Genomic DNA, 12,984 nt, shown 5'->3' with positions numbered 1-12,984 from the left:
GGCTGGAAGTCCTCCAGGAGTAGACTGTATGTTTGCTCTATCACTGGTCTAACTGATCGTCTAAGACTATCCTCCAGCTAGAACCCAATATTTCACTTTTGCATGCTCCTCTCCACTTTTCCAAAGACAAATATCAGGTCATCTAACAGTTTCTCCTCTTCATCTAATCTTCAAACACAAAATTTAGAAATTTGAGTCTGCATAAAGCATTGCAAAGAATTACACAGAATACAGTGGAGAGGAAACTTGGAACTAGGTTTTCTTTCCCTTGAACCTCTGTTATTCATCACTAAGGAAGGTAATAGCTTCCAACTCATGTGCGCTTTCTTCTTCTCCATCACCTTCTGCATCTAAGCTCATTCTTCTACCACTATAACCATGTTGATTCTTTCAAACTCCAGCTTCCAGATACTAAGCTGCTTATCTAGAAGCTATCATAACCAGACCACCTTACCTGTTTCCTGAGAAACCTGTGCATGGGTCAAGAAGCAACAGGTTGAATTGGACATGGATATACTGACTGGTTCAAGATTAGGGAAGGAGTAAGACAAGGCTGTATATTGTCACCCCGCTTATTTAAGTTCTATGCAGAGTAGATCATGTGAAATGCTATGGTTGGATGACTCACAAGCTGGAATCAAGATTTCCAGGAGAAATATCAATAACCTTAGATAGGCAGATGATACCACCCTTATGGCAGAAAGTGAAGAGAAACTAAACAGCCTCTTGATGAAAGTGAAAGAGGAGAGTAAAAAAGCTGGCTTAAAACTCAACATTCAAAAAACAAAGATCATGGCATCTGGTTCCATTACTTCATGGCAAATAGGTGGAGAAACAATGTAAATAGTGACAGGCTTTATTTTCTTGGGTCCCAAAATCACTGCAGATGGTGACTGCAGCCATGAAATTAAAAGACGCTTGCTCCTTGGATAGAAAGCTATGACAAACCTAGATAGCATATTAACAAAAACAGACATGTCACTTTGCCAGTAAAGATCCTTATAGTCAAAGCTATTTTTTTTCTAGTAGTCATGTATGGATTTGCAATTTGGACCATAAAGAAGGCTGAGCACTGAAGAGTTGATGCTTTAAAACTGTGGTTCTGGAGAAGACTCCAAGAGAGTTCCTTGGTTGCAAGGCAATCAAACCAGTCAATCCTAAAGAAAATCAACCCTGAAAATTCATTGGAAAGACTGATGGTCAAGCTCCGATAGTTTAGCCACCTGATGTGAAGAGCTGACTCACTGGAAAAGACCCTGATGCTGGGAAAGACTGAAGACAAAAGGAGAAAGAGAAGGCAGAGGATGAAATAGTTAGATAGCATCACTGACTCAATGGACATAGTTTGAGCAAAATCCAGGAGATAGTGGAGGACAGAGGAACCTGGAATGCCGCAGTCTAAGGGGTTGTAGAGAGTCAGACACTACTGAGTGACTGAATAACAACATCATTTTCAGTGAAATGCAAGTCTGGAGGAAGAAGAGACTGACAGCCACAGAGGGTGGGACAGGGTCCTTTAAAACAAACAAATACCTGAACCAGCAGCTAGAGATCCTTCTTTCCCAGAAGTCTCAGTCCTCTTATTGCCTTCTTAGATACCATTCAGTGACATTAATCCTAAAGTGCCCTGTATTTAACTATATATAAATTAACAAAAGACTTCTGCCAGATCCAGCTTTAAAAATGCCAAACTAAGACTTACATCTTTTATTAAATAACAATACAAAAGTTAACGCTTTTCTGTTTGGGAAACTGGTTCTTGACATCATCACAACTTTTGAAAGGGAACAAAAGTTCTTAGGGAATCAAAAGTAAAATCAGTTTTCTTGGGGTTTCCCCCTCTTTTCCTGTTAATAATACAACTAAAGGATGAATAAGGAAGAGCCAACATTTGAGAGGCTGGGAAATGAATGATTTCCAGCATTGGAACAAGCATGGCCTGTTAGAGTTTTTTAAGACAGTATGTTCACCTCGTCAACATGTTCAAGCAGCAGAGTCAGCCTAGCTGAGAGCTCTTTCCAGCTGCACTAATCTCAGCCACTGTAGAAACTCATCTGTAGACACTTTAAGATAAAAATCTTCCACTGAAAAATATTTAACAAAAGTCATGACTATGACCTGACTGGCGATGAACTTTACTCTTTATTCTGATTTGTGAATTCCTTAACTTTCATTGTTTAATGCTACAACTTTAACATTTTCTTAATAGATTGGGTGGCAGCTAAAATGAATTCAGTGTCTCACACTGAGACATTACATCTTTTGCATCGTTTATTTTCTTTTGTTTTGAACAAGTAAAAATATCTGACTCTAACATTAAAAACTTTGAGTGGGAGTTACCTTATGTGAATTAAAAATGGTTATGTCAGTATATCCTTTAAAATTTAAAAGATATTTCTCTGTGCTATATCAAGTGTCACACAGTATATCAATTTTTATTTCCCATCTCTCAAGTCTGGTATGCATACTGTTTAACTTCTTAAATTCTAAGTACAGACATAATTCACAAAAGCTGGGCAAATGCTTGACTTACAGGAGATGGCATACATAAGATTTATATGAACAACTTTATTTTAAACAAGCAGGACTTTCGCATTTTGTGCTGCTACATCACTAACTTCATCTGTGTATTAAGAAAAAAAAAGCTATAAAATAAATTGAAAAGGTTCATTTACTATCCCACAAGCACTACTGATCTAATAGAAAAGCCCATTTTAGTGTGAAAAGTAAGAATTTGACTCTAATTTCTAGAATAAAATGCCACATTCCTTTTTAGACACTCTCCAGGCAGTTCTACCTAATTCTTGGTCAACCATTTCTGTGTACCTGATAAACCTTAGTCTCTTCTTACTGACAATTAAAATAGTTCTCATTTGGCAGTCAGAGAAAATTGTTGTCCTTTCTTATGCTCGAGACTGCCCTGGTGATACTAATTGATTACAGTGCTTGCACATTGATTATCCTATATTCACATCACTAATTTGTGGGTTCTAAATATGCATATGTATGTAAATATAAACATGTTAAACATGTAGTCACAAAATATGTACATGTGTGTTTCACTGTTAGGGATTCTGAAATTATTCCTATAGCTCATACAACAATGATGATAGTGATAGATAAAATGCCTTGAGCACTTAGGAGAGTTTTTTTTAATGATCTCTAATCCCACAGCTACTGCTGCTACTGCTGCTGCTGCTAAGTCGCTTCAGTTATGTCCAACTCTGTGCGACTCCGTAGACAGCAGCCCACCAGGCTCCCCTGTCCCTGGGATTCTCCAGGCAAGAACACTGGAGTGGGTTGCCATTTCCTTCTCCAATGCATGAAAGTGAAAAGTGAAAGTGAAGTCACTCAGTCGTGTCCAACTCTTAGTGACCCCATGGGCTGCAGCCTACCAGGCTCCTCTGTCCATGGGATTTTCCAGGCAAGAGTACTGGAGTGGGGTGCCATTGCCTTCTCCATTTGTTATAGCTAGTAAGTAGCAAAACATGTTACAGAACTAATAAGTAGTAGAACTGGAATTTAAATCTTGATTTATTTGTCCCTGATACTCGTGCTGGTTCTAGATTACATACACTCTCAAACAATGCATTTTATTCTTTCTACCTTCTATTTATATGTAGAAATTCAGCTTAAAAGTACACTCAGATTCATACATTCCTCATATATATCATATTAGCCAATTTCACAGAAAAAATAATTTTAAACCACTGTCACTCACTGCTCACTTTCAACACTGCAGAAGATTGCTATAAAAACAAGTACTAACATTAAATGTGACTGAGCCTCAGCATAGAGACCTATCACTTTTAAGCCCCTAGAAAGTATTGGGTCAGCCAAAAATGCATTTGGATCTGTAGAATTTTTTTGCCAACTCAAAAATTGTACCATTAACTAAGACATTTATATTTAAATACCAAAAGAATTGGCAAGGGTGGGATGATTTGGGAGAATGGCATTGAAACATGTATAATATTATATGTGAAACAAATTGCCAGTCCAGGTTCGATGCACGATACAGGATGCTCGGGGCTGGTGCACTGGGATGACCCAGAGGGATGGTATGGGGAGGGAGGTGGGAGAGGGGTTCCGGATGGGGAACACGTGTACACCCTGGCAGATTCATATTGATGTATGGCAAAACCAATACAGTACTGTAAAGTAATTAGCCTCCAATTAAAATAAATAAATTTATATTAAATATATATGAATTAAAAAAAGGAAAAAAAAGAAGCTAACACAACACTGTAGCTCAGTTAAACTCCAAATAAATCAATTTTTAAAATTAAAAAAAAAAAAAGAATTGGGCTTCCCAGGTGGCACTAGTGGTAAAGAAGTGAAGTGAAGTGAAGTGAAAGTTGCTCAGTCGTCCATGGCCTATACAGTCCACAGAATTCTCCAGGCCAGAATACTGGAGTGGGTAGCCTTTCCCTTCTCCAGGGCATCTTCCCAACCCATGGATCGAACCCAGGTCTCCCACATTGCAGACGGATTCTTTACCAGCTGAGCCACAAACCTGCCTGCTAATGCAAGAGACTTAAGAGATTTGGGTTTGATCCTTGGGTCGGGAAGATCCCCTGGAGGAGGGCATGGCAACCCACTCCAGTGGTCTTGCCTAGAGAATCCCATGGACAGAGAAGCCTGGCGGGCTACAGTCCATAGCACTGCACAGAGTTGGACATGACTGAAGCAACTTAGCATGCACACACCAAAAGAATCACTCAGCCATAAGTATATTTCATACCATGTTACAAAAAGATTCCAATTTTGTTCTTTTTATCTCTTTCTTTGTGAGGAGGCAGCCAGAGTTGTACTAGTTCTGAGATATAAACTGATTCTAATGGCCAATCTTCTTCTTCCTCTTTTTTTTTTTTTCTATTTAAGGATAAAGAGACTGTAATGAGATTTTAGATGTTAGGTATTATTATCCACATTTTACAAACTAGGAAACTCAAATGCACTAAGATTTTCATATCACAAAAAAGGCAAATTGAGATACAACCTGGAATGACGGAAATAGCGCTAGTCTAGAAGTCAAAGACAGCTGGCTTCCACTCATGACTCTGACAACATGTAGCCTTTTAAGCCTGGACGAGTTGTCTATGCCTCAGCTCCCTTGTATACAGTAAAGGATTTGCACTAGAGAAAGAGTGCCAAAGAAATTTCAAAGAAAAACAGAAGTGGGAACTTAACATATATTTGGGAACTTTTTATTTTACCAACTAAAATTACTGGAAAACAAAGAAATGAAGCACACCCTATCTATTATCACCTGTGCTTCATAAAAGGAAAGGGCATTTTAATTCCAAAAAAAAGTAGAAAAAAAACATAAACTTAGGGTTATTTTTCTGTATAGCTTAACAGTAAACTCACTATATTGTTGTCCAATAGGAATACGTGCCCACCCTACCCCTGATCAGTGAGTGAGAGCCATGGGGACCACTGGAGCATGTGTCCAAGTTTAACATTCTGTGAAAGCAGAAGAATGGAAGCCAGACATCTGACATCTCTCAGGGTAGTGCTCCGGCAATATTGTCTTAAAATCCCATCATTAAAGAACTGTCTTTATAACCTTTGCCATATCCAAGTACCCAATTATTACTTACTTACAGTTTTATTTAAATTGACTTCTTTTTTTTGCTTAAATACATTTCAAAAGCACTACCTCAAATAGAAAACCAATAGGAAATTCAATAGAAAATCACTTGTCATAAGTAAATGATAATGTAACAATAAAAATAAAAGTTTTACTTTAATTCTAAGCACTATTGTCCCCCAAAGCTCCAAGACTTAAGATGATCTCTCTCGCCTACAAAGAGAGAGATTAGCACAACCTGAAAAGGGCTTAAAGTGTACTAACACTAAACTGAGCCCTCAATGTAATCAGGGAGATCAAGGGAAAAAGAGAAAAGAGCTGTTTTTTCCCTGGGGAACTGATTCAATGTTATGTAATGTCATATGCTGGCACCACCTGGATCATCCGCCCACTGGGCTCCATACCCTCCTGCTCCTTAAGAGGTAATGCACTCTCGCACTCTTCTTTAATCCCAAAGAAGCAGAGGCTTTGGCTTCCTTGAATTTTCCCTGATTTGAGAAAGAGCTGGGAGTAAAGTCTGAGAGATAAGCAGAAGTAGATAAGATACAAAAGGGAGAGTCTAGAGAGAGTTCAGGAAACTGAAGAATAGTGTGCATGGAAAGCATTGAGATTCACCATCAGGCTCTGGTCAGCTGAATGATATCTTTGCCATAAGAAAATAGGTAGCAAGCTGATTAATAATTCTATATAGCAGCTAAAAGAATCTGGTTCGGTATAACCTCTTTTTATTTCTAGATCCACTCCAACTTTAACCATCTAGCATGATTAACTCATGCAAAGTTTCTAATCCACAATAAGAATTTATACTTTTATCTAAGGCCATTGCTATTCATGAATTATAGCAGCTTTACCTATTCTTTATAATTCAGAAACTTCATTATTAAAATGTTAGAAGCGGGCTATAGAGCATCTATCATTACTTAAAAAGTTAATTCGATTACATAAAAGAAATAATTAGATTTGCATTTTTATCTTGGATTTAAACTTTCAAAGATCACAGCAGCCTGCCCATGGGCAATTAAAAACAGCATACAGCAGAGAAATGGAGAGAGGGTCTGTTTTTCCCGGCTAATTCACGATTGAAGATAGAATTACAAAATATTTTAAGGGTTTGCTGAAAATGGGGGCTAATCCTAGACTTCTAAGCTTTGTTTAGAACTCTCATTTCATTGCGAGAGTATCAGATACACATACAATACTAATAGAAGTATCGAGTTACTTGCAATGGGTTTATTTAGTCCTGTTCAGAGGCTGTTGAAAGGAGATCCCTTACCTGATCAATAACACCCAAAAAAGGACTATTTGCTAGAGCCAAAACAGGAGCAGTGTAATTGCTTTTTGTTTACCAATGCTAAATACAATTAACAAAGAGATACAACATATACAACATAAAACAGAGGAACTACATGAGATTGCAGGGTTCCTCACTTTCCTCAGTCTTCCTGCCGTCTGTTCAGCCAATTCCAAAAGACAATAAATGCAAGGTCCAGCTCTTAAAATTAGAGGTCAATTAGATACTAAATGATGAAGCATATCTTCAAATATATATCTATTATTATTATCCTGGCAAAAAATTAATTAACCAGGTCATGCAGGCCATGAAGGCTAATGTACAAAGTAATTATTTCTGATCTTTAGACAACTACTTCACATAAAAAGGTAGTCCTTATTCTGCTCAGCAGATACCTGAAATGCCTGTAGTTAATCATATTGAAGGAAACAAGAGGCAAGGTTTATCTCCTTAAAAGGTGAGAGTACATCTCAAGTTATTCTGTTTAATGGTTTAAGAACAACCACCTCTCTACTCATAATATTAATACGTCTACTGGTTATGTAGGAAGAAAGGAGAACACAATTTAATGGCACTCCACCACATGACAAAGACACAGACGCACAAAATATGCAAACAGCACAGATGAGTATATTATAATCAAAATAGAAAACACTACATATGAAAAATACTCACATACTCCTAAAGAATAGAGTGACGCTTCAGTGGAGAGACAAACACTTGGTTGTGTAAATAAGCAGCATGTATAATCAGAGCGTTTAAAAGAGAAGTTTTCAGATAAGAGAAAGTATCTGCAAAGCAGCAGCAATGGCATTAGTTCAGGCCTTCCACGGACTGAGTTCATCATCTAATTCATGTATTAAATGGTGACAGAAAGACAATGAATATTGTATATTAATCAGGCTAAGTTGCTTCAGTCATGTCTGAAACATGTCTGGAAACGCTTCAGTTATTTCCTTCTACAGGGGATCTTCTCAACCCAGGGATCAAATCTGTGTCTTTTATCTCTCCTGCATTGGCAAGCAGATTCTTTACTACCAGCACCGCCTGGGAAGCCCATATATTAATCATAATGATTAACAAATAACCACAGATTTCAAGTTTCACAATTTTACCCCCCACGGTATTTATGTATTAGTTAGCTGAATCACTGGCTCTGGCCCAGGAAGCCAAATGCCAAATAAAATCTCAACCAACCAGTCCCTTCTTAAGAGACCACTGCTGACAGGTCAGTGATGTGAGGAGAGGACACTGTCTATACAGTGCACAACACAGCCACTTGAATTAACTCTAAAACTGAGGTCTAAAGAGACATGAATATATGGATCACACCGTTCAGGTCTGAAAAAAGAAAGTGTCTCATAGAGATATTTTAATAAAGTGAATTCTCTTGCAAAGATTAAGTTCTAGCAACAAAATGCTGTCATTAAATATGTTTCTACTGACATTCTATCAAAACCAAAAAATATGATATGTCCATGAAGAATATCTTCTCTAGATTGCAAAACCATGACATGGTCAAATGAGGTTAGATGGATAAATATATGGATGGATCAAGAAATCAAGAGTTATAAAATATTTTCTAGTTTGCGTAGATTAGACTTATGTTTAATGACTGATTAAAATGTTGTAAATATGTGCTGATATATCCAATGGATTCAAAGTGAATTTTGTTCACTAGTCAATATAATTCATAAATAAAATGCTTCAAAAGACTGACTAAGCTACTATGGTGCAATGTGGGAGACAAGGAGAAAGAAATTACTGAAGCAGTTATTTGGTCTTTGGAATTACAGCAAGAGCAATATTCCCAAATTCAAGGATTCATATTCCATGATCTGTTAGTTTTGCTTTCCACAAACTTGATAAAAACTGTGCTATTTCTGTCCATGCTAAGTTGCTTCAGTCATGTCCAACTCTTTGCAACCCTACGGACTATAGCCTGCCAGGCTCCTCTGTCCATAGGATTCTCCAGGCAAGAATACTGGAGTGGGTTGCCATGCTCTCCTCCAGGGGATCTTCCCTGCCCAACGATCAAACCTACGTCTCGTGTCTCCTGCACTGGCAGGTGAGTTCTTTACTACTAGCACACCTGAAAAGCCCCATTTCTGTCCCAGAAGTATCAAAAATATCTAACTTTTTGGGCCTCATATCCAGGGAATTATCCAGGAGAAATATCAATAACCTCAGATACGCAGATGACACCACCCTTGTGGCAGAAAGTGAAGAACTAAAGAGCCTCTTGATGAAAGTGAAAGAGAGTGAAAAAGTTGGCTTAAAGCTCAACATTCAGAAAACTAAGATCATGGCATCCAGTCCTATCACTTCATGACAAATAGATGGGGAAACAGGGGAAACAGTGGCTGACTTTATTTTGGGGGGCTCCAAAATCACTGCAGATGGTGATTGCAGCCATGAAATTAAAAGACGCTTACTCCTTGGAAGGAAAGTTATGGCCAACCTAGACAGCATATTCAAAAGCAGAGACATTACTTTGCCAACCAAGGTCCGTCTAGTCAAGGTTATGGTTTTTCCAGTGGTCATATATGGATGTGAGAGTTGGACTATAAAGAAAGCTGAGTGCCAAAGAATTGATGTTTTTGAACTGTGGTGTTGGAGAAGACTCTTGAGAGTCCCTTGGACTGCAAGGAGATCCAACCAGTCCATCCTAAAGGAGATCAGTCCTGGGTGTTCATTAGAAGGACTCATGTTGAAGCTGAAACTCCAATATTTTGGCCACCTGATGCAAAGAGCTGACTCAATTGAAAAGACCCTGATACTGGGAAAGATTGAGGGCAGGAGGAGAAGGGTATAACAGAGGATGAGATGGTTGGATGGCATCACGGACTCGACGGATGTGAGTTTGAGTGAACTCTGGGAGTTGGTGATGGACAGGGAGGCCTGGCGTGCTATGGTTCATGGGGCTGCAGAGAGTTGGACATGACTGAACAACTGATCTGATCTGATCTTATCCAGGAAATTACTGTGTAACAGATTAGAGGAATCACCATTTTCCTCAAAGCACAAACAGAGGGATTGGAATTCACTAAGCAAACAGCCTCCTAAAAGATCTGTTGATATTAAAGAATTTTAAAAATAATTAAAGTTATTAACCTGATTTTTTAAATGGTAAAAATTGACTCATCAAAAGTATAAAAACACTAGTTCATAAAATCATTCATTTTACAATTTCAGCATGGCTTAAAGACCATGCATGTGTGCTAAGTCACTTCAGTCGTGTCTGACTCTGTGTGACCCTATGGACTCTAGTCTGCCAGGCTCCTTTGTTCATGAAATTCTCCAGGCAAGAATACTGAAGCGGGCTGCCATGCCCTCCTCCAGGGGATCTTCCCGACCCATGAATGAAACCGTGTCTCCTGGGTCTCCTGCATTGGCAGGCGGGTACTTTACCACTAGTGCCACCTGGGAAGTCCACATAATCTTAATAGTACATCTCTTTAAAAATTCAGTTATAATTCACCAAGATGAAATTACATTAAAATTATATTCAAGGAAAAAATACATAAATGAAATAATTTCTAACTACATATACAGAATATGTTTTGAATGACTGCAAATAAAAAAAAAAGCTCAAGGACTTTTTATAATACTATCTTAATCCTGCCTTTTCCTATCGCTAATGAAGAATTCTGCCTTTCAATGTGTGCAAATCATTCAGGTTTTCATTTGTTTCCATTATTGTAGACCCAGACAAGTTTGTGTGTGGTTGTTATAATAGGTTAGACACTTTCCTTTCTTTTTATTACAGCTTGCAAATTCCAAAGCAACAAACACTAATTCAGAAGTCAGCATTCTGAACTAGAAGTAAAGAACAATCTTGAACGTAATCACCTGATACTTAGGATCTATGGCCAATTGCCAAGGCTTAATCTTGCTGACCCTGTTAGGAAATAAGTTCTAGAATACAAGATTTTAAAAGAAGGGAAAAGGTCAAACTTGGGATCTCAATTTGTCACTGTATTCATTCAGTTTTAGAAGAGAAGTTAGGTTTTGTATTTATCTTATTTTAATCTCTGTTTTGTTTTGTTTTTAAAAGAGAGAATGTTTCTTCACGATAGAAAAATGTTTGAAGCATTCCTTAAATCTCATATTTTGCTCAAATTAAAATGAGTCCAACAAAAGTCTCTCTCTTAAGTTTGATCATGCTTATGGCTGGCCAAAAACCTTATGTGAAAATACAGTTAACCCATTTTCCTTCCAAAAAAATAACTAAAATTCTGAATATCAAATACGTGCTTTGTGTAAGAGATGAATATGTTTTGTGTAAGGAGTAAATGTTTTTCAGTATTTGAAAAATTCTTTGAATGGTCGTGTACTCGATTAGATAAACACTGACAAGATATGCAGTGAAGCAGTAGCTCAGGAGAGATTAAACTGTAATACAGATTATTGCCTCCTCTTTTTTTATTTAATAAAATATGAATTCTTGTTACAAAGAATCCCATATTTCTAAAATTAATGTAACTATTTTGAATCTGTCTATGATTTTTATAGTTTATACTGCTGAGATCAAGGCCTGATAGGCTTCAATTTTTTAAAATTTAAACAATGAGAAATATGTATAAAATTTAAAGCAATTGAACTTCTATTAAAACACTAGAAAAACCAATTTTCTTGTCTTCTCAAATTGAACATTCTGACAAATAATATTTTAAGATTGTGTTCTAGTTTCCTGAAAAAGATTTCAACTCATACAGTCGTTATGACTATAAAATCATATGTAATCAATAAATGCCTATAATATTTCACAAAGATATCCTGAACTAATTTTGTTGCTATTCATCTGAGATCCTCAGTACCACAGGCACACATCAGTTAAGACATCAGTTAATGCAAACAACTTTGGACTAAGAAGTGAAATATATTCAAAACAAATAATGAAGTAGGTAATAAAGAGGTAGTAAAAACATTAATAATAAGTAACTGATATGAAACTCCAGTACTTTGGCCACCTCATGCGAAGAGTTGACTCATTGGAAAAGACTCTGATGCTGGGAGGGATTGGGGGCAGGAGGAGAAGGGAATGACAGAGGATGAGATGGCTGGATGGCATCACTGACTCAATGGACGTGAGTTTCAGTGAACTCCGGGAGTTGGTGATGGACAGGGAGGCCTGGCGTGCTGCAATTCATGGGGTCGCAAAGAGTCAGACACGACTGAGCGACTGATCTGATCTGATATGAAAACATCTCAGGGAATTTCTCCCATTTCTGCTTTACAAATAGGAGAAATAGAGAGTACTCTAAACAATCAGGTTATTTAACACCTACCAAGTTCTTAGAGAGGGATCTAGAGAAAAATGTAGGAAGCCACAGGCTAAAAATCTTGACCTTAGCAGTGGGAGACACACTGGAGCAAGGGAACACCTGGACAGTTATTTAATTAAGGATCTCAGCATGAGTCATAAGATATCAGGATAAAAAATCATTCTAAGATTTAATTATAAAAGCTGACTGTCCAAAATGCCAGAGACATACTATCTATTATGTTTGGATTCATTATTTTGAATCATATAGACTTGAGTATGGAATACAGAATCAGAAGTAATTAAAACTAATTAAACTAATTAAAACTAATTAAAACAATAACAAACACTAGTTAAAACTTCCCAGTAAAGATGGACAAAGTGCCAAATTAGGTTACAAATACTTCTTCAGACACCAAATAAGTATTTTAAATGCAGTGACTACTGCCCAGAACACTAAGTGTGACTACACAATGAAGTAAAGATCTAAATCATTGACTTTCATTGGTAAGGTGAAATAAGTTATAACTTTATGTAAATGATTTTTAAAAACATAGGAAGGTGTAATACTAATCCCAAGGAAAGGACTAATATAATTCAGAATACAGTGCCCCAACTAGGCTGAATAATATATCCCAGTATAGAAAATATCTACAACAACCAAGAGAAACCCAGAGGCTGTGGTGGGTACAGGTAACTCTGGGATCAGTATGCCTGAGGTTTAATCACCAGACAACCAGTTGCTTTCTCTAAGGCTGTTTAGAAGTCACACACTCACCTATGCGCATATCCAAAAATGGAGATCACTTCCCTTATCTATGTCAAATAGCT

General features: G+C 37.3%; 1 protein-coding gene across 35 annotated transcripts in view; it reads right to left on the bottom strand.

The window, feature by feature from the left end:
• The window catches only part of SOX6 (SRY-box transcription factor 6), a 720,388-nt gene that overhangs the window by 209,980 nt on the left and 497,424 nt on the right, over positions 1–12,984 (bottom strand). The window lies entirely within an intron of this gene.

This window comes from Bos indicus, chromosome 15 (genome assembly GCF_029378745.1).
Source record: "Bos indicus isolate NIAB-ARS_2022 breed Sahiwal x Tharparkar chromosome 15, NIAB-ARS_B.indTharparkar_mat_pri_1.0, whole genome shotgun sequence".
Classification (NCBI taxonomy): domain Eukaryota; kingdom Metazoa; phylum Chordata; class Mammalia; order Artiodactyla; family Bovidae; genus Bos; species Bos indicus.
The sequence above is the reverse complement of the archived record's forward strand: the minus strand, read 5'-3'. Positions and strand labels throughout refer to the sequence as shown.